Source organism: Columba livia, chromosome 7 (genome assembly GCF_036013475.1).
Source record: "Columba livia isolate bColLiv1 breed racing homer chromosome 7, bColLiv1.pat.W.v2, whole genome shotgun sequence".
NCBI classification, from domain to species: domain Eukaryota; kingdom Metazoa; phylum Chordata; class Aves; order Columbiformes; family Columbidae; genus Columba; species Columba livia.
In genome coordinates, this window is record NC_088608.1 from 7,530,052 (window position 1) to 7,552,658 (window position 22,607).

At 36.8% G+C, this 22,607-nt stretch overlaps 1 protein-coding gene and 1 non-coding gene across 2 annotated transcripts in view; both read left to right on the forward strand.

Annotated features, from left to right (window-relative positions):
- NCKAP5 (NCK associated protein 5) overlaps positions 1–22,607 on the forward strand; it is a 487,324-nt gene that overhangs the window by 4,231 nt on the left and 460,486 nt on the right. Inside the window, exons 2-3 of the mRNA XM_021296516.2 lie at positions 14,910–14,968; positions 16,568–17,401. The gene's annotated coding sequence lies outside the window, so the exon portion shown is untranslated. The remainder of the gene's footprint in view (positions 1–14,909; positions 14,969–16,567; positions 17,402–22,607) is intronic.
- Positions 4,677–4,767, forward strand: TRNAY-GUA (transfer RNA tyrosine (anticodon GUA)). Its single transcript is given in 2 exon segments — positions 4,677–4,713; positions 4,732–4,767. It is a non-coding gene; the product is annotated as a tRNA-Tyr (tRNA).

Consider the following 22,607-nt stretch of genomic DNA (forward strand, 5'->3'; position numbering starts at 1 on the left):
CTCTCCTTTCCCCGTATTCAGGTAAACCCCCTGTTTTTTAACACAAGTAAGATTTTGCTGTTAGGTTTTAACTGTCTCCTTCCCACCAACTTTTTATGGATATGTAAAAGTCAGATTTTTTACAGGCATCATAAACTCTGTCCAGTAGAAAAGAACACACCCATAAATTGTTATTTGACTCTTGCCTTTGAAGTTTTTATTCTGTCCCCTCTTCATAAATATAACAACATATAAGATTTTCCATCACCAGAAAACATTGATCTATATTCTGACACATTATAAACATAAATTGTGCAAACATTTCCATTAACTTTGCTCTGAGTTATCAAACAGGAAATAAAACCTTGTTTTTAGGTACCAAACCAGACATTTTAAATAGGTATTTAATGTGTGCAATAAGTGTACCAAGGAGCTCCTGATTTGCAGGAAAATATTAGGGATTCCTTTTCAGACATCACAGTAGCTCTTCAGTACAAAGTGGCATGTAATTGTAAAAGTTCATAAGCACAGTATAAATCTGGTAGAGCTGATTCTCCACTGTCTTCATCCCTTTGTAGTTATTAGTAAGAATGCTCATATTTTACATTCACCTTGAACAGGTTTGAAGGACTGCTCAAGGTGCAAGAGATACTCTGTATTCTCATTTGAATGCAAACTGAAATTGCATCATGATTTATTTTAGGGATTTCATTGGACCTGAGGGAGTTAAAGACTTTCCTGAGGAAACAAGTCACTGGCCACTCATGGAGATTTGCCAAAGAGACTGTGCAGCAAATAAATGATTAAGGTATAAGAAGAGAAAGGCTAAGAAATAACAAAGGTAGTAAGGACATAGTAGAAGATATAGATGGGTTATTTTTATTGGTGTTCACTGTTGAGGTAGTAATTTTGTAAGTTTCACCTCTGGTATGAGCTTTGTGGAACTCTTGTCTTGAACTGAAGAATTAAGGGAAGTTTTCAGATTGAATCAATAAAATTAACAGTACCAGGCTTGATCATATTTGTCCAAGAATTTTGAAGGAGCTTAGGTAAGAAAGTTCTGAGTGTTTGTTTCTGCTATGTTGCCATCTCATCTTCTTGTCATAATTAACAGAATCACCAATGTCAGAGAGGTCTGTAGTGGTGAATCAGAAAATTGGGAATGGATGGCTTAATCTGACTTCTTCCCTGATGGATCAGCAGAAAATATACTTAGCCTATATATAGATAGCATATGTATAATAGGTTAATATCTCTACACGATCCTCTTCTATAGAGGTAAACGACAAACTCACAGATTGGTTTGTTGTTTGAAGGAGTCAGTAACCATCTCTCTGATCTGGATAGCAGATTCTATTCAGATATCCATGCACTTTTTCGCAAAATCTTGAGTCAAACGCTTGCTGTCATTAAAGAAATGAGGTTGTCATGAGATATGTCATAAGATGTTTTAAAGATAGGAGTAGAAAAAGATAGAAAACAAAAATAGAAATAGGGATATGGGATCATTTGTTGCTGCAGATGGAGTTTATATTTGGAGTCTCTCAGGACCTTGTTTTGTGACCTTGCTTTTCAGCATATTCATAACTGGTCTGGAAATTGAAGGAATATTGAGGTGACAATTGCAGATTATATAAAATTGCTGAGGATAGTAAAAGCTAAATTTGAATGCAAAATGTTGCAAAAGGATGCTATAACACCATGTGACAGGAAAATAAACAGCAGATATAATTTAGCATTGATATTACTTTGCATGATAAATGCAAAATTACATTAAAAAATGAAAAGTGACTTCCTATATAACCAAATGGACTTTTTATATTACTAATCAGGAATAAGATTATGAAATTACTTTGAAGAGTCTCTGAAAATATCAGCTCAATGCACAACAGTGATTAAAAAAAGCAGAATGTTTGGAATCCCTATGTCTGTAGAGGTCCATGGTACACTCAGTTCAATTTACCTACCACAAAATATATATAGTAAAGCAATAAAGGATGATAAGAGTGATCAGAGACTGTGAGTTACATCAAATGAGAAGAGACGAATAAGACTAGTAATTAGAGAAGAGGAGAACTCAGGAAACAGGTGGTAAAGGTTGAGTAAAACAACATTATGAAATCACTGATCACACAAGGATGAATGAGGCGGAATTGTTCAGTATTTGTCACAGCAAAAAGAACCTGTGGCACCCAATGAAATTTTGAATAGTGGCTGTTACTATGTCCTCATTGCTTCCTTTTATTTGCTAACTCATCTGGGGTAGTGCTTCTTTTCTAGGGTCTGACTCCTTTGCCTTGACAGAAACAACCTAAACATGACATAATGCCTTTCCCTATGGTGAAATACAAGCTTTTCAAGGCACAAAACAGCTTCAGTTCAACTAGGCCTTACAACTTGTCGTCTCTGTTCCTCACTCCAGTTTTCATAGGTTCCCGTGCAGCTCCTGGCATATTTTCAACAGTGAACTGGAATGACTTCAAAACAGCAGCTTTAAAAAATATTCTGGAAATATTACTCTGTCCCAGATGAATTTTATATATATGTATACATTTATGTATCTCCATGCCTTTTTATCCTCAATATAGCCCTAGTCGTACTGTTGTACTGCATCTTACAGAACGGTGTCTCATGGACAAAATCTGGAAAATCTTGACACTGAAGAGTCAATTTCCTAATTTTTAAGTAACATGAACCCTTAGTGTTACACTGTGATTGTGGCCAGTGTAATAGAGCAGATGAGTTTGGAATACAGAGTAGCTGGATCTCTGCTACATTATCACTAGTTTAACAAAGGACTCCAGGCCAATGCCATAATGAAGTAATGAAGTTAATTATTTTTCAGCCTTACCTTAGTTAAATGTTTCTGTATTTCTGTTGTTATTTGATACTTAAACCAAATACTAGAAGCCAAATAATTTTATTATTGAATCTGCTTTTACAGTTTGAACTAGGATATTAATTGTGATTTCAGCATCAGGCCTACTGCTTTAAGCAACAACACATCTAGGAAATAAATACTCTCTTTCCTATACATCTCCAGAACTTTTGACATACCTGTAATTGTTCTCAAGTGACCCACAGTTGTTCTTTTTTCTTTAATTTTTTTTATTAACTTGTTAATTTGAAACTCAAAATGATATATGGATTCAGTAATGTACCTGTGCAAGTATACTTTTCATTAATGCTAAATGCATTATCACACAAGGGTGAAGAAAACACGCCATGTAGGCAGTCACTGAAATGGGCATCTTTTCCCTCTCAAGTAGCCAGGTGACATTTCATTTATGGGAACCATTAAACCAGGGTGTTAAAAACAGATTTAGTTTGCTTCTATCTACTTAAAAGAGAGCTGTTGTCACTATTTTGGCAATTAAAGTTTGAAAGTGGGAGGCATTTGATTTATAGAAGACACTAAACTGGAGACTGTTTTATAAAGCTAAAGAGGACTGATGTAAAACTTCACAAAAAGGAAACTGTTTTCAACAATTTATGAACTGTGACAAAACAGTCTCTTCAGCGGGAGGTAGATGAAGCTTCTGTTACTATTAGAAACAAATTCAAACTGGGAGGCTTAGATCATTGTCTTTGAACAGTCTTTTCCCCTTGGCCCCCCAAATGAGGGAAATTTTTTGTTGGTTACTGTTTAACTGTAGTGTACCCCATGTCTGAAATCATGTTTTTCAGCACCAAGAGATTATTTGCAGTAGATCTTGTATTTTAATTATGAGGTGAGCAATAAAGACAGGATTATTGACTGTGGAATTATTCCATATGAGAACTTGTTTGTAGGCTTTCTGCTGGTTAAACAGATCTGGTAGGTTGCCTTTGGTCTTATTCAAAAGTCTAAAAGGTTGAGAGTCCTGTGGTCGATGAATTCCAGGCTGATGTGTATTTAGATTGTTATTCTGTTCCTGATAAAGAAAAAAATCAAATTGACTAAGATCTGGACAATACTGAGCTTTTTACATTGTTTGGTGGTATGGTGGTACGTGAAAGTTTTAGTGGAATTTTAGTTGTTAAATAATAACTTTTTTTTTTTTTTTTTTTTTTTTTAATATATTACCCTTAATGGTGTATCCTTAAAAGTAATTTAAAGTATAATCTGGAAAAATTTAATCTGACATTGGTGAGCATCTTTTAAGTGCTTGTACTTGTCTGGAATTGTTGACACTTTGCAATCTCTAGTCCCAGCAAGATTCTACAATAGAGAATATATATTGAACATTTCAAGCGCTGCAAAAGCCTTAAAGGAATGCTCATCTACCTGGAATGTCAGTGACCTCTAAGTCTTCTCATCTTGTTACTGGATACTTCTGGAAAGAGTGTCTGTGAATAGGATTCACATTGCAAAAAGAGAAGCAGCACCTTTACTTTTATGGTTTTTGAGTGTGGAACTTGGCCATGCAATGTTTAGCCCAAAGTCAATATTCATTTAACATGTTTAGAATTTACTAAATACAATGGAGTTCCTAAACTGGCTCTTGCAAGGATTTCTCAAATAAAATGTCTTCATTACTTACTAGAAGAATTATCACATTTTCACTGTCCGGCCACTACGTTCCATCTTTTACCTTCTCCTTCCAAATCTCTTCTTATGTTAATGTGCTTTTACTTCAAGGGGCTGAAGATCTTTTAGCAAGGGACTGATTCTTTTTTGCAGATATATAATTCAATGGGCTTTATAAAATTAGGTCCCTTCGATAGCTCAGCTGGTAGAGCGGAGGACTGTAGAGGTCCTGCTCCATGGTAATCCTTAGGTCGCTGGTTCGATTCCGGCTCGAAGGAGACATCAAATTTTAAGATTCAGATTGGATATTAGGAAAAAGTCTTCATGGAAAGGCTTGTGAAGCAGTGGAACAGGCTGCCCAGGGAAGTGGTGGAGTCGCCATCCCTGGAGGTGTTTGAATGGTGTTTAGACAAGATTCTTATGGACATGGTTTAGTGCTAGAGTTAGGTTATGCTTGGACTAGATGATCCTGAGGGTCTCTTCCAGGTGAAATGATTCTATGATTCTATGAAATGGTCTACACTGACTATAAAGTATTTTAAACAAGTTCGAAAACTTTGAAGATAAATTCTTATGAGAAAGGAAGAATTCTGTACAACGTCTTCTAAAATAATAAGCTACATAGTAGTGAATGCAGCCACTGGATGTGCAACAATTCATTTGACTTTATGCATCTGCTAGCCTATAATACTGGAGCAAAAGACCAAGGAGAAGCATTTACATGTGCTGTGAGAGAATTCCTGCACTGGGAAGTCAGAAAGTGTAGATTTCCTCAAGGGAAAATATTTGCTTTGTCAGACAACCCCTTTAAATGAAAAGCAGTCTAACTGGAGCATGGGAGAGTCCTTATTCAGAAATGTAGTCCTTTTACAAAAAAACCCCCAACAATAGCAACAACAACAAAACCTGCACAAAACCAACAGAAACACCCCAACAATAACAACAACAAAACCTGCACAACAACAACAAAAACCCCCAAACAAACAAAATGAAACCCAACCCAACAAAACAAAACCTCAAAACCAACAGAAACCCAACAAACCCTAAATCTGCAAATGTGAAAAATAACAATACATCTTTATCAATTCACCCAGGTCTGCTCTTACCATGCGTAGACATCATGAGGCATACAGCTGGAATGTCAAAGCTGGATCAGTTGTATTTGCTTTCTGCAACTGTAAATTTCAAATTCTTCAGGATCACAAAAGGGAATGAATTGCATACGTCTCTTATCAAAGAAGAAGTATTAACAGAAAAGGTCTCAGGAGAGAGTATTGATCAACACACATTAATTCAGGAAAGTTTTGATTTACGTAATGAATACTGACTTCTTCTAATAACTAAACTTAACATGAAAAATATATGTTTTCTAAAATAGTTTGTTTCTTTGTCCTTACCGTCTAACTACATTGAGTCATTTAAAAAACTCAGTTTCCTTCTGTGTTCTGTCTTCTGGTGTCACCTCTGCTCTTACCAGGATCTGCCACCTTTGGAAGAAATTCTGTATTCTAGATTGCCATCCATGGAGGATTCTACAGTGAAGCTTAAGGAAAGCACATTCCAATGTACTAAGATCTCAGGCTATTGAAGGCTTTGTAGATGTGATAAAAAACAACTTGAACTGCAGCTAGAAAGGAACTGGGACTAAATGTAGAACAGGATGCAATGAACTCACAGAAGCTTGTATAGTTTAATCAATGTTATTTCTACATGAAAAGTCTGCTAGAACATGGACTGATATGTTTTAATCTGTAATTTAGGTGTTCAGTGGATTGTCCAAACACTGATGTAAGCCTGAATCTATTTTTTTCCCCTGGCCTTTGCAACTGTTAAAAAAAAAAAAAAAAAAAAAAAAAAAGGAATAAAAATCTCAAGTGGTATTCAAGAGGACAGTCTCCAAATCCAGTTCTCATATCACTCCAGTGTTTGACCCATACCATTCCCTGTGGACAGGAAGCATTTAGAGATACTTGTTTATCCCTGGAGATACATCCCAATGTTAAGTAGATGCAGTCAAGCTTTTGCATTTTCTAGTACAACTGAGACACTGGAATTTCAATGTATTCCTAATTAGGTCCCTGGCTTCAAATTACTTTCCTTCCTGGTTTCCTTAGACATTCTAGAATATATTTCTCATAGGCAATTTTCTCTCCTTAGACACATGCCTAACAAGCATGAAACACAAGCAAAGATTGGGTGGCTTCATCCAAACACACGGATCTGAATATTACACAGAATCACAGACTGGTTGGGGTTGGAAGGGACCTCTGGAGATCATCCAGTCCAACCCACCTGCTAAAGCAGCTTCACCAGAGCAGATCACACGGGAATATGTCCAGGCAGGTTTGAATGTCTCCAGAGAAGGAGACTCCACAGCCTCTCCAGGGCTCTGGCACCTCAAAGTAAAGAAGTTTCTCCTCCTGTTTAGATGGAACCTTCTGTGCTTCAGTCTGTGCCCGTTGCCCCTCATCCTGTCATTGAGCACCACTGACAGGAGTCTGGTCCCATCCTCTTGACACCCACCCTTGAAATATTTATAAATATCAATGAGATCCCCTCTCAGCCTATAGCTGAGATATTATTTCAGCATCAAACTTCTAAGTATCTTTTGTTATTTGTTGCTAAAGCAGGATCATTGGACAAAAGGTTTTAATATAGACTCCATCAGTCCAGGTTGGAAAGATGTGACTGAGAGTGTTAGGTTATAGCACATTGGCCCTTAGCAGCCTCACAGTCGCACACAATAGAGGCCCTAGAGAGAACCACTTAGACCTTGGCCAGCTGGAAAATGTGTCTGCCTAGGGGAGGCAAAGGTTTACCATTAATTTACTGTGTGTAATCAAGTTATATATTTTTAGGCAACCTGTGTAGTTCAGGAGAGAAGCAGATGATTTACAACATGCCTGCAGTTTAAGTAAATTTGACTAAATAATATACGTTAGTGGTTTGAAGACTTGGATTTTTTTTTTTTTTTTTTTTTTTTTTTTTTTTTTTTAAAGAGAGACAGAGTTTAAATAAATGTCATCTTTTCATGTGTATTACAGGGAGGTAGATCAATGACATAAAGGATGCTAGCCGGAAATAAAGTGTTTTTCATATGTTGGAAATTTACCGTTAGTCACTGCCTAAAAATGCTGCAGACTGAATAACATTAGTCTGTCAGATCAGGTAGATGGAATGTTTACTTTATGTTTTTATCTAATCTTGCCCTTGCCTGCAGAAGCTGGGGTTGAAAAGCCAGGATGGTACCAATAGTGTAGGAACAACCAGATCCATTGTGTCAGCTCGGGTGGGTAACTGCAGATAATTGCAGCAGAAGTAAAGCAAGGTTCAAACTGCTCTTCCTTCAGGAAGAACATGTAAAGTGACCACAGTTCCAGCCCATAGACTTAGATGTTCTGTGATGCATTGGTGGGTGTTTGACAATTTTCTGGAGAGCTCTAGATTGGTCTTTTATTGTAAAGGTGCTTAAAAACAGTGAAGTCCCTTCTGAAAACACACAACTTCCAGTTGTCTGTTTTATATCAACATGCCTAGATTTTCATGTCACTGAAAATCTGCCATACAACACTCGGGAAAATATCCTGTATGAAAACAGCTGTTAAAATAGCGACTAATTTAACAGCAAACTCTGGACAAACAATATTGACTTCTGTAAACTTATAAGCCTGTGGCATTTCCCTTTTAGATGGCATATTTGTTTTAGAAATACATACTGCAGAGAATCTAATTACCATCATCTTGAAAATGTTTATTTTACATTTGCTTTCACGGAAATCAATCGTAAATATACTCATTTATATCTACTTATTAAAAAAAACCTCAGAAACATTTTCATTCTCCTGTTACTCACATATACAGACTTACAACAGTTATAAATAGAAACACACAGGGCATGTCTGTCCTGCTACAAATGTAGAATCTCTTCTCACACAGAATATTTGCTAATGCCTTGGTTTATCTGTTTTTAAGAACTTTCAAAATTCTTACGCTTTATTGAGCCTGACATATCATATTTGGCTGATATTCTGGAAACTAACAGCTCTCTCTTTGCTCTTATCTCATTAATTTCTTTGTTTTCAGCTTAAGGTAAAAGGTAATTGCTTCCAGTTGTTTCCATTTACAAAACTCAGAAAAATTAATCTCCTGTATTTATTGTTCTTTCAAATGTTTGAGGGAAATAACATGTTTCAGTATAAAATATCAAATTAGTAACCTTCAATAGGTTGCTAATTTGTCCATGAAAACATGTAGTTTTTTCTTTCTGTTTCAAATTTCTATACAAATTACTTTTTCCTAACTGTTGTCTGGATAGTCTTTCTCATTTTTCTACTTCTGCTGCTCTTTCTTCCCACTGGTTAAGTTCAAATGCCAGCAGAGATTAATAGCTGACTCTCTTCAAGGGAGAAGATGTCAGATTTTGCATAAAAATAAGGATTCCAAAGAATGGAAATATGGCTACCCATTAATAGAAAGGAAATCTGAACTCAGAGTCATATGACAACTCAATGGTTTTTATCAGAACTAGCGAGAGTTCAGATGGTTTGCTGATCTCTGTGGGACATTCTGCGTAATCTGCTCTTAATTATGGAAAATAATTACGAAATAGACTGCAAATCATATAAATTGAGTTATTCCAAGCGCAGTGCATTGTTGAGCAGTAGATCCAGAAATGCTAGAATCATGGGATAATGGGATCATAGGCTATTATTAATTTCAGTAAAATATCAGTGCTGCTCTTTTAAACAGTCCTTTTCAAGGGAACTGACATGCAAAATACCACCAAGAAACACTAATAAAAGCAGTATTTTTGTATGAGCAATTGTTGCCATTGAAGACTAGTACTCAGGTTTTACTATAGAAGAGCTGGTAAATCCAGGTCATGGACTCCATGAGTGTTCCAAATGCTTTGTATTCCTCATTAGTCATGTGTGAATCTGAAATCATCACACAGCTTGCATATAAAACTTTAACAAAGGTAGTGCCACAGAATCCATCTTTTTCTCTGTGCTTCAGTCTTAATTTTGAAAACCAGTTTTACTGCTAACCTTGCTTTTTAGTCTTGTTCTTCTTTCACCAAATTAGATTTTGAGCCTATTAGCTGCAACAGTGTCCTGTTGGATATTAATCATAAGGGGAGTCTGTCATGCACAGCATAGGAAACTATTTAAAGGATAATAGCATCTTGTGCTTCTGGGTATAAGCTGATTGTCAAAGTGGAAAAGAAGTGTTGCCCTTATGGGTACCATTGTGTAGTTGCATGTCGCATTATGAAGATTTGCACCTTCCTCTGAGATATAGTCAAGACAGAATACCAGACTTGATGGACCAATAGTCTGATCTGCCATGACAACTCTTTATGGTCTGATACATGTGACCTGTCAGTGTCTATACTGAAAGGATAAAAAATTAAGTTATTGGTGAGTGAAGACTAAGGCATGTGGAAAGAGGTTTCTAAAGGAACAGTTTTCAGTTGTCAGTATGCAGTGAAGCAACATAGTGGAAATGAGTCAATACACAGCAGCAATCTATGTAGAACAATTTACCATAACCACTAGAGTTCAGTTATTTATCTCTATTTACTTATATGAGAAAGCACTGCTGTGTGAAGTGAAGATAGGACAGCTCTTTTAGGAAGACAAAAGTTAACCTGGAATATTGTTTGGGGTTGGAGTAATCCAGAGATTAGCTGCAGTTATGCAATTAGTAAAAATTTCTCAGCACTTCCTAGAAAAATATTTAGAATCCAGAATAATTTATTGGCAGGTCCTTAATAATGCATTTCTTGAAGCGAGTGCATATCAATATGTATGGAAGTTGGTCATGTAGGTGGTATCTGGTGGACATGGCTGTTTTTCTGTATTTAAGAACTGTTAAGTGGTGTTGTAACTGAAATGTAATTGCATAAATTTATGTGTCGGTGACTTGTCTATTCAAAGAATTTATCTCTGTGAGATTCCGAGTGCTGTAAGGTTCTGTCAACTCTTAGAACAGAGTTTTACAAGGGCTCTATAGGATTTGCATCAGCTATATTGTACTATCTGGATAAAGACACATCTTATATAATAGCCTACATCTGACAAAAAGAACATGACCCTATGTCTTTATCTCAGTGTATTATTTCTTACAGATCTAAGTCAAATCCAGCTGCAGCATTTAAAACTGAGCAAATTAAACAAAAGACATCACTGTTGTAGCTGATGTGATCCATTTTTGTTATAAACCAAACAAAATAAATCCAGCATCAGATACCGCATCAGATGCCACATTCCTTAAGGACTGGCAGTTCCTGCTAAATACATGATTTGAGAAGGAATGAAGAAACAACAAAAATAAATCACACAAAAACCTTGCAAATACAAGGAGTGATGAATAGCGAATCTTATTTAAGAGATTGCTTTGCTACCCACTTTTCAGAGACCTGAGAGGTTCTAATTTGTCACAAGAGGTTTCTATCAGATACCTCCTTGCTGATGTGACAGTCTGTTATTTCCTTTTGCATTGTGCTTGATTCAGTCAAACAGTTCATGCCATGTCTGGTCATGTTGTCCAACTGTGACTTCAGAGACTTCATAAAGCCAACATGCAACTGCTTGTTCTGGAAAGACTGTGTACTTAAAATACTGCTTCAGAGGAGAGTTTGATTTTAACTTGTTCTAGCAGATATTTGGCTTGATTAAGGGAAAAAAAAAGATAGCTCTGTTCTGTCATAGAGAATATTATCATATTCCTTACAGGCAAGTACATTTAAAATGATAGTAAGTGAGGCAGTTTTACAACATTTATTTTAAAATGATATTTTACGTATTATGAGTATTCTGGGACATGAATAATATATAGCAGGTGTCATTGAGGAATCTGACCAGATTGCTTTTATTGTTTCTAGAGGTTTTTCCATCATTTAAATTAAGTAGAAAAAATAGTGTATTGTTAGATCTCTTTTATTATTCTTAATCTTTTTCATTACTTTACAAAGATACAGTAAAACTGCTGTTACAGAAGTAAACGTGCATGGCATGTTATTGGCTGGAATTGGCATTACAGGATTCATTGTCTGGGGCTGAGTACTGATGTGCCTTGAATTTTACAATAATGGAATTCAGTGCTTAACTCTTCCACAGGAATTATGTATGTGACCCTTGTCAAGTCAGTTTGGCCCTGGTCCAGCAAAAAATTAAACATTTGTGCAAGGCGAAACTGAGGTTTATATACTTGAAGGTACATCAAGGTGTTAATTGTGCTGTGCCTCTGTTTCTGTCTTCCTCTGAGATTTTATAGTTTAGACTGTAAAAGCCCCAAAGACTTTTCAGTGTGTATAAACCATATCTAGCACAACAGAGTTCCTGGACCCTGCTGATTTCAAAGAAATGCTATTACACATCCTGCTCACTGCACTCCCGTTGACCCTAATGGAAATGTTTGCGTGAATAATTTGAACTCTTTGTATATATTCACATAGAAAAATGGTATTGCCCTGGGAAAAAATAATGGGTCCTTCTTTCCTTGCAGATACGCCTTCTTCATTGTGGTAGGTTTGATCTCTCAATGTAGCTTTTTATTCTATGACCTCGGTGTCAAAAAGCTTCTTTTTTTTTTGTTGGCTTTTCTTTAACTTGTTCCCAGATGTCTGATGCAACCAATGGCAATAAAAGAAGTTAAATAAAGAAATTTAGAATTCTATTAGAAGTCAAAGAACCAATTCCCTGAACTGTTCACTGGCTTAAATAACTATGTAAGTAATTTGCTAAAAGACATCTAATGGACTGTTTTAAAAGTAAAATCAGCTACAGCAGTGGTGTCTTTTTTGTTTGTTTTTCCTGCCTCATTATATCAACAAATGCATAGTTTTAGTGCTTTCTTCTATTATGGATGTTTGTGCTGTTCAGGCCTCTGTAAACATTAAAGTATCGGTTTTTAAAGAATGAGTGAATACGATGTTTGAGTATATACCATAAAATGTTATAAATGCACTATGAAGTATTTTTATAAATGTAAAAACCAGAAGAAAAGAATGTTTGCTGTCAGCTGGGAGATTACCTGTTCAAAATGCCAGTAGCAGATAAAACTTAAATATTAATAACAGTATGACAGACCTGACTGTATGATGCAGCCATGAAAAAAAAAATGTGATGACTTGAGTGGGCAGAGGTGAAGAGGCACAGATGTATCCTATAAGATCTGGATACAATACTATATACTGTTCTCACCATGTACTGGTGCTCCTGCTTGAGAAGGATTAATTAATACTGGACTATAAGGCAGAAAAAGCCTACAAAGGCAAACAGTCTAGGATGAAGTCTTTTTTATCCTAAGAAAGAAGGGATAAGATAACTTGGTTTGTATATCTTAACAAAGCAAAGGCTTAGAGGAAATGCAGTTCCTGCATACAGATGTATAGATTGAAAAACACCAGAGAGGGGAATTTACCCTTACCATTTAACCAAAGGGAAGATTAGGCATAAGAACAAATTGGGTCATAATTACATTTAGGTACAAAATTGAAAGTTTCTAAATGTCAGATATTTGAGGTTCTGCAATGTCCTTTCAGGAAATGTAATGAGAGTAAGAATCCCTCTTTTCCCAGCTAGTTTTGGGCATGTTCTTTAATCAGATTATGAAGGGGATTGTGTGACGTAGCTGGGTTGATAGCGGGGCTGAGTTTGTTGATTTAGGAAGTCCATTCTAATATCTCATCATATGTGTTGATAGTTTCTTGTGGCTGCCAGAAGCAGGTGAGCGCACTGTATTAGCAGTGTGGTGGGTATTTACGCTATCTTACAGAGAGCTGTCATGCTGTCAACATTATCTGTCATGAGCCCACTCATCACCTAGAAGGCTCAGAAATGGCACTTGTAATTGTTATAACTCAACATTCCATTTTCCACTGCTGGGAAGTACGCCTTGTCTTTAGTACTTAGCATTTGGAAGCTTCTAGCCTAATCAACAGACTTAAGTAAGGTGTCATTTCTTTTTCAGTTTTTCCGTTTTTCTGGCCCATTGGACATTTTAACTCTAAAAGACTCTGAGAGAGACAACGGGAAATGGGAAGCCCATATAACCAAGAAGGCAACTAGAGCTTTTCCATTTAGTGTTTTGGTCAGACTTTTAATTGAAAGGTGCGGTCCACCTTAGAAATACCAAGATAAGTGCACAATGGCTGAGGAACATTTTTTTTTTTTTTATTAGGTAGTAGACTCTCCCCTGTAGAAACACTGCTTAGTAATGTTCTCAAAGCAACATCATCTTAAATACACAGAAAGGGATTTACTTAAAAATACCTAAAAATCCAAGATGACTAAGCAAAATGCTCTTGACTTACTCTGTTACATCTTTTTACTAAGTTCTGTTATTTATACCAAATGCCGTTTAGAGGGCAGTTGATGCTGGACATCTTTAGCATGAGAGAGAGTGTTCCAGAACTGACAGCATCTCTGGCCTAAGATCTTTGTCAAGAAGCACTTTAAATATCCTTAGAAATGATCCTTTCTTCAGTTACATAGAGGAATCAGGGAAAACTTCTGAGTGACTAGGCAAACAAATTGCGTTGTCTCAGTTCTTTCTCCTCTCTATAAAAAACTAGCAAGGCAGATTTTTCATAAATGTTTTTATCTTCTGTTAAGATGTTCTGAGTGGAAGCACAGTCCGACTGTCCAAAAGTGGTTTATAAAAGGTGGAGGTGTATCTGAGGAATATAGGAGGTGATGTCTTTGTAGGTGCTTTTCATGAGAATCTAAAATTTTTTCCTCTGCTGGTTTTCCCCTCTGAGCAATCCCCTATGATCAAAGCAAATTCTTTTCTCTTTATTTAAGTTGAACAATTGGATGTCTCATCCACTGGGGTAACTTGCTCATTAGGTTAAGTTGCTAATGGCAACTTTTCCTAAGCAGAGGGAGAGAATTTTTTTTAAATAAGTAGTTTAATTTAAGTAAGTGGTGTACTTTAGGTAAGGGGAGAAAGAACAGTTAGTAAATACATAGGCCAGTGAGGTTATTTAAAATACAACCTTTATTGTAAAGTAAGAAAATATTGTCATTGGATGTAGTCAGGAAGTGCAATGCTGAACAGACAGAAAAATTGACTTGTAAATAGGTCTTTGGGAGGTTATAACTCAAGTTACATATATTATTCATGTAGCAATAAAGCCTGGAATCTCCATTTGGGGATAAATATTTCATGGTGAAAGGCACTGCCCAGGTAAAACACAGAGGGGGGTGTCCTCTTTCCAAACCACCTTTCAATCTAATGAGAAAATGTACACAACAAAGAAACAATGGAATTGCACCATAACAATGAGCACATTTTGAAATAATAATTTAAAGTTTCTAAGGTTTCTTAAGACGTGATGGTAGCTTTGGAGTTTTGTTTTTTATACTTCATAATTTTGTATATCTTGTTAGTGAGGCATGTCTTTATTTTACAGGAACTGAACAAAATGTACCTCAAAGGATGGGCAGGTGCAAGCATGATGGGAGATTTCAGGTAGGTCATCTGCAGAATTCCCATTCCTTTTAGGTTGGATTTGTTAGACAATCAAAGTCCACATCTATTGGCTTTGATTAAGTTCAATATTTAGCATTCATTTAGATGAGTTATCTTTTTTTCTGAGTTTTTCTAATGCCAGGGAGCAGCTAATACAGTGAGAGTCAGAAGTGCAGTGACCCTGCAGAGTTTGATTCACCTGCTCATATCCTGCTCTCTCAATGATTTGCATGGATATTCTGCTAAGAACAGCCACTGAGATAATCTCACAGCCAAATAATTTAATCTTTGTCATTCATTTTGTGGCCTGCTGGATGTTAAAAGGCAGAGAAAAATAAGAATGAAAGGAGCTCTGGTTTTGGTTGCTTGTTTTTATTCCTTTCAGCTGCTGTTACAAGTATCTTATTATTCAGCCTAGGCAGCAGGAACTTGTAATTTAGGACATGTGACAATAGACAATAGATAATCTACATAAGAAGTGTAGGGCATTGCCGAGAGTACATTCTATCTACACTAACTAATACAGGAAAAATTACAAGGAAGTAGACCACTATCTCAGCTTTACCTCAAGTTTTTCACAGGAGAGGCAAGTAAATAACCGAATCTTTCACTCACCATCTCTTTCTGTTAGTGGCCTTTAACAGTAGCTTTGGGTCATAATTTGAAAATAAAAACACTACTAAACCACAAGAGCTGTATCTTCCCTTTCACCGGTCTGTGGGCATGGCTCAGGTGAGTTAATTATTTACATTTGAGTGAGACTGCAATCCTTCTGTCAGGAAGAGGCATAACCACATGCCTCCAAGAAGTTTATTTTACTATGTTGATGATTTATAGAATGCTCAAATTGCTCTATTTACCAAAGCATCTTTGGCCTCAGCATCTGTAGGCTGCTGTCACTGTCTGGCTGCATGAAATACAGTGGGGTGATAACATCAGACCTTCCTTTGTTGTTTCTAATTTGGCTCATGTGTACTTACAAATGTCCTGTGACATTTACACCTACTCACAACTGTAGAAGTTGTTTTCAGCTATATCAGAAATACTGGTTTAAGTAGGATTGGCATAAAGCCTTCTCTGTACAGTCTTTTGAAACTCCTTCCAAGGTTTTTTCTGTAACAAACAAAGAGCAGAGCGAACAACTTCCAAGTGATCTAAATGTAGCAAGACCATCTGTTGACTTCAGAAATGAGCTTAGTAGAGGTAATGTCATTTTTGCTATATGTCCTGAAACTAGAGAATGCTTAAATTGCCCTTTTATTTATTTATTTATTTAATTTCAAGTGAATTTTAATACCTGTATTTTGGATTTGAACACGTCAAGCGACAATTGTATTGGACATAGCTGCGTCCAGAAAAGGACATAGAGACTGGAAAAGGGCATGATGGATATAGGGAGGGAAAGAGGAAGATTACAGTGTCACTATTCTGGTCTGTAAAAATCTCCAGTCACTATGTCTTGTCTGCGTCTTTCCTGGTAAATGTCACTGGGCAGACACTGAGCAGACAGTTAGAATGCTTAGTAGTTTATTTTCAGTTAATGGGCTGGTGGAAGTTGAAACTGTGCAACATGATTAAGAAAGCTATTTTTCTTTCCAGGAGCATCTATTTTTCACAACATAGTCACACCTTAGGAAAAGAGCAAGAGAAATGGACTCAGTTTATGGGAAGCTCCTATACGCCATTGCCAGGAACAAGGAGGCAAAGGAAAACAAATACAACCCCTATTTGCAAAAGTGTGGTTTGGTGTACCTTCTGTATCACAGTGACTGTAGCTCCATATAGAATTGATTTATACCATACATTTGAAAAGGAAACCCTAGAAAATAGGCATACATTTTGTTGGTCAAGCGTTCCAAAACACTATTGATAAGAGACTTGGAAAACAAATCCTATATACATCCTATCATCCTGCAGGCAATGAAATATCAACAAGCATAGTGCGGTGGAAACCATGGCTTGAGAGGAAAAAGCGTCTTTCATTCAAAGCCCATAAGATCTCTTCACTATTAAAATTCAGCACACTGTAAGAAAAGAGACTGAAAGAGAAATCAAATAGAGTTTTATGGCTTCATAACTTTTACAAGTGTGTTTAACACTCTCCAATATTATTCATTCTTCAGACAGTCTATGGCATCGCAGAGTATCAAAGGAGCAGTCTGAAAAAAGCAAGCTTTGAGAACCAATTACTAGAAAGCGATAGTACAAAATGCATTTATCGGTTAGCTTATCAAGACTCTGATACAAGGATTGATTCAGAGAGGAGCGGCATGCCTTCGTGACATTCACTGATGATAAATTACCTGCCAGAAGTCTTTGGGGAATATATGTGTAACTCAAATTAGTACATATATCCTAGTACAAACAACATCGATGGCTAAAGTTGGCAGAAAACAGTGTACTTACATTTCTACATCTTCAGAATAAGTCAGGGTAAGTAATATCTGGCTGCATACTCTGGAGTTCCAGGTTGCCCCTGAACACTGTAGTCTCTGAATAGTATCTTGTCATTTACCCAGCACAAGAAGTCCCTAAGAGGACTACATATCTTCCTATTTCTCCCCTTTTTGGTGACAAAGTTCTGCTTGAGAAATTAATATGGGATATTAATTTACTTTCTGTTTTTAATAATTTCATTTAGCACGTGTGCTTTATTGCAATGTTCTAAGGTTTCTGTTGAAAATGTGTTTATTTCCTTCCCCCCTACTCCCTGCTTCATTGCCCTTTGCTATAGATGTGTTTGTGTCTGGGAAGCAGGGATTGGTCAGTATTGTGGGAGTTGTTCTTGTCATGGGTAGACTTCTTTAAAGAAAAGCTTGTCTTGCCATCTTCTCTAAAGATGCCTGGACTCTGAAATAATCTAATCTCCTCTGCAATATTCATAGCTAGGTCCTTCTAATGGTGGACTATCCTCAGCTGTCATGTATGTCACCCTGACCTCTGAAATCTCTATTATAAGTCAGCCAAGTGTAATACCTTTAAAAGCAAGTTTTTAATAGTCAGAGCAGCAAGGTAAGAGCATATGTATATCTGTGGATGTATGTGTTGTGGGAGACATGGATTGAAGGAATGAAGTGATATCCAGTCCCCTATCACAAAAAGCAAGCTCTGCATGACTTGGGAGCTACCTTTCAGCCCTTTCCATATTCCTAGTTTGAACTGCAGCTTCATATTACAGTTGTTTTATAAAAACAAATATTGGCATAAGATTATATATGTTATATATTTAGTACTAACACATTAACAACAATCATAGTGGTGGCTTCATCAGGGATATGTATGCCTCTGTGCAGAAAGAGCTGGTGTATGCAGTTTGCTGTAGTCACTGACTGATGGATTGACCAAAGCAAAAAAAAAAGGTTGGGAAGAATGAATAAGTGACTTAGACTTTTATGTGTACAAGCCACTAACATCTGTTGTTCTGGTGTGTGCCAATGGGGCAGGGAAGGAAGGAATGAGATGAGACTGGCCTAAATGTGTACCCGTAGCAAAGCCAGTGGTTGGGCTGTGAGAGGTAAGCTCCCTGGGAAGTTTTGTCCCTGGGATCAGAGCTAAGGCCCTTAAAATGCTTCCAGGTGAGCGTGGCTCAGCTTCTGACCTGGGTGATGCTTTCATCTGGCTTACCACCGCTTCCTGGAGGAGATAGGGAGCAGCTGTTTGGGGATGAAGGCAGCCTGCACAGCTGAATCAGCCCTCCTGCACCTGCTGTGGCAGGAACAAGAGGGTGCATTTGGTGATTGCTGTGAGGAGGGTTGGGGAGGTAGTGAAATGAAGTGGGTTTGGTGAGCTCAGAGACAGACATGTCTGCAGATAGGTAGTTGGGAAGAGTCTTCCTTCCCAAAAGCCTTAGTCTGGCCACAGGAGAGTTGAAGGCTGGAATACTCTCTGCAGTATCCTGCCAAATGTGCCTGAGGAGACAGTGTCATTTTCCTCCTCTTACATCACTTGGGTCTGCCAGACCAACAATCCTCACAAGTAAGAGGAAGCTTCAGGAGGTAAGTGTTGAATAAATGTTGACTTTGTATGACCACTGGTTAAGTAAAGGCAATGGATGCTGCCCCTCTGTGCACAACCTATATGAAAGCAGTGGGAATCAAGGGTTTGACTTTGGTGATTGTTTTTCCATGCTTCTTACTTTACTACAATGTGGCTAGGCTAGGAAACTCAGCTGCCAAAGCAATTTGTGGAAGAAAAAGCTTACACTACTTAAAGACATCTCTTCCTTGGTTTCCAAGAGTCTTGTTTGCTCTGCTTCGCTCTGCTTGTACTTGCTAAATGCTAGACTGTAAATTGTAATAGGCAGCTGTTGCGCTGAGTTTGAGTGATTCACTGTGAATTTACTGAGAAGTTCTTGTGGAAGCTGTGCACATCCTGAAGCTATAGATTAAGGTAGATAGTAACAGTTGTTGTTAATTAAAAATATGAATCCAAGACACAAATAAAAACTTCTCTTCCATTTGCAGTCATGATTGGGCAACTAAGAATATTGAACAAGAGGAGATGTTGTTTTCTACTAGTAACAGACAGATTTATTTGTTTGTTTGTTTATATGTTTAGTTGCTTATTTATTTATTTTTAAAATGCAAGATTCTTGGCTATTTGAGACAGTTATTTTTTTTCCCTTAATATTCCCTAGATACACTTTGTTCAAAGAGTTTGACTGGAGATAAGTTTCAATAATAGCTCTGATGTTACACACAGCAACATCAGGCACTAGTCAAATGAAAAATACAAAGCTCTCCATCTATTTTAGATTTCTACAGTCTTATTTACATGGTCAGTCCTAATCCTTCACTATGCACATATGCAGACATACTGTATGTATGCAGATTGTATAGTTTTATATCTATCAATGAGCATCAGAGCAGGGCTGAACCCACAATGAAACACTCTGCTACCTGTAGCAATGCCATTTTTTTTCAAAGTGTATTATAAGGGATTTGAAAGGCTTGGTCTTTAGACTGAGAATGGAGGGAATTGAAATTATCTTTTATTTCTCCCCTCTGTGTTTTTTCCTGCTCTTCTGTCTGCTTCTTTCCAAGGACTTATATTCAGATTAGAACCATAAGTGGTTCTGCCCTCAGATCACCCTGCCATAGAAATACTGTGGCAACCCACAAAAGCCTGAGATATAGTGCTTGTATTCAATAGTGTTATAAATTAGTGGTACATTATGATAATAAAGAATAAGAGATGTAAGAATGCATGTGTTAAAAAAAAAAACTAAAAAGTTCTTAGATGTAATAAAAATCATTGTCCTGGCACAACACCTGCTTCCCTCTTTAAAAACAGTAAAGCTAAGTCCTTTTTCCTTGTAATTATGTTTATTTGAGGTGAAATTGTTATAGTTGTTTATTTTATGACCAGAATGTTTTAATCTGGTGTATGATTCATACCACAAACAAAGCAGACAAGTATTAACTTTGCGATTACTCCCTACCTTATTAAATAATTTAGAAATCATTTTATTACCTTTATAAATTAAACAGTAACAGTGCCTTCTGCAAATAGCAAAATCCCTTTAAATTGCCTTTGGGAATATTTCCTGAAAGTTTATCCGTGTTAGTCATTCCATAATGAAAAATGGTTTTTGATTTGTAACCAGCTGCCACATAGAGTAATACTGAGAGCTGCTTCTGACATTTCCCAAACTTGTTTATAGACCAATGACTGAAAATAAATCAATCCTTTTGTGTCTATGTCAAAAACCAATTTTAGATTATGGAGGATATACATATATATATATATATATATATATATATTACATAATGAATATGTACGTGACCGTGTCACATTGTTCTAGGTTGCAAAGATAGTGCTCTCTCATATTTCCAAAGGGAAAGCTTCATCTGATTATTGAAATGGAAATAGTGTGTCTTCTTTTAAGATCTTGGTCACCAAGGCATTTAGAATAAGCATTTGAACAGTTCCTATAACTTCTATATGCACAAGAGACTTAGTTGTCTTACAGAGTAATTTGGCCGTATTAATTTTCCTGTGCATTAACAATGCATGCAACACACATTTCAGGATTGTTGTTAATCGCTTCTACTGCTGCAGCAATACATGGCAAGATTTTTCATCCCACCAAATCAAAACAAAGTTTACTGGAACGCTGGCCATGAAACCTAAATTTTCCAAGATCAGTAGCTCTAAGGCAGACCTGCCAACTAAACCGCTTCAGGCTTGGCAACCTTGAGAATTCAAGCAGGCAGTTTTTCCAGAGATTTTAGGATTTGAATTGAGAAGTTTAAGAGCCCAGTTCTAAGTATCTGGTAACATTGTGCTGCTGGAGGCAGATAACTTATTTAAAACCTGGAACGTGTTTTTATATTATTTCTGAAACAAAATTATTACCAAATTTCCATCCTTGAAGATTCTTGAATTTGGTCCCAGTGGACTGAAATCTTGTTGCAGAACCAAGCTCATCCTAAAACTTCATGTATGACAGAAACTTTCCAGCCTGCTCTGTTTCTGCTTTGGAAGCAAATACAGCTGTGCTGCCTAAGTCTAAAATCTGCTGTCACTAAATCAGTTGCATCATCCAAGCTAGACATACATTTCTTTGGATTTTTTCATTAAATGCTTAGTGATTTTTTTTTTTTCCTCAGTATCTTAAGCTTGGAATGCTTACATTCAGTCAGTCTATTTAATTTAGTACCAGAGGGCCAAATGCTCATCAGCGACCTCATGAAAGTGGTTGCTTTATGATCTCTTTGTTTTAAATTTGTAGCTTTCTCATGTGGACAGTTATGTCTTGTCTACTGTCCTCCTTGATGATATGCACTACATAAGCACCCTGGGATCCAACTGTCAACTGTTTTTTTTTTCCTGACCCGTGCATTATCAATTATCAATGATTTTACTGAAAATATGTAATCCCAAACTGAATTTAGATTGCTGCACTAGCCCTGAGGGTCTGACAAAGGTTGGTGGTGACAAGTTAGGGTCTTCTGGCTCTTCTGGCTTCTGTGGAGATACAACACTGGAGTGGAATTCCACCTGCAGCCACAAGGCTGCATTGGGTGTTATGATACATAGTTCAAAAGAACAACAAGGGATTTAGTCTGCCAGTTTTCCTCAGCTGTCAGAGCCAGATTTCCTATACAATCTGTGGTGAGAAACAGTCCTGACACCAAAACTAAGCCAGCCAGCCATGGTGCTTAAATTAGGCACTCCAGCAATCTTGTATTTGAGCTCCCTAGTTATGGAGACAAATATACTTCCTGTAGATTTTGTGTTTTGGAGAATATATCCCTCAATGCATATGAATTGCAAAGGCACAACCTGCTGAACTCAGTACAATGGTCTACAATTCAGATTATTTGTGAAATTTTCTAAAATCTAGTTTAAAAACTTCTTTTGCATGTATAATGTATAGAACTAATACTGTGTGAAGTATAATCTGTTTTTTCAGTTCTGGGATCAGTCCTGAAGCCCTCATGCAGGCAGACTTCTAATGGTTTCTTTGTTCATAGGTGGGAATTCAAGTTCATCAAAGCCACAATGGTCTTACAATATAAATTTAATTAAGTTGTTTGAGGGAACTAATGCCACCTTTCTCACTCTTCTACTTGGTATAGCTGCTGCAAGCTCAAGTGACTTTAAATGGTATTTTGAAGTGACTTAGGAAAAAGCA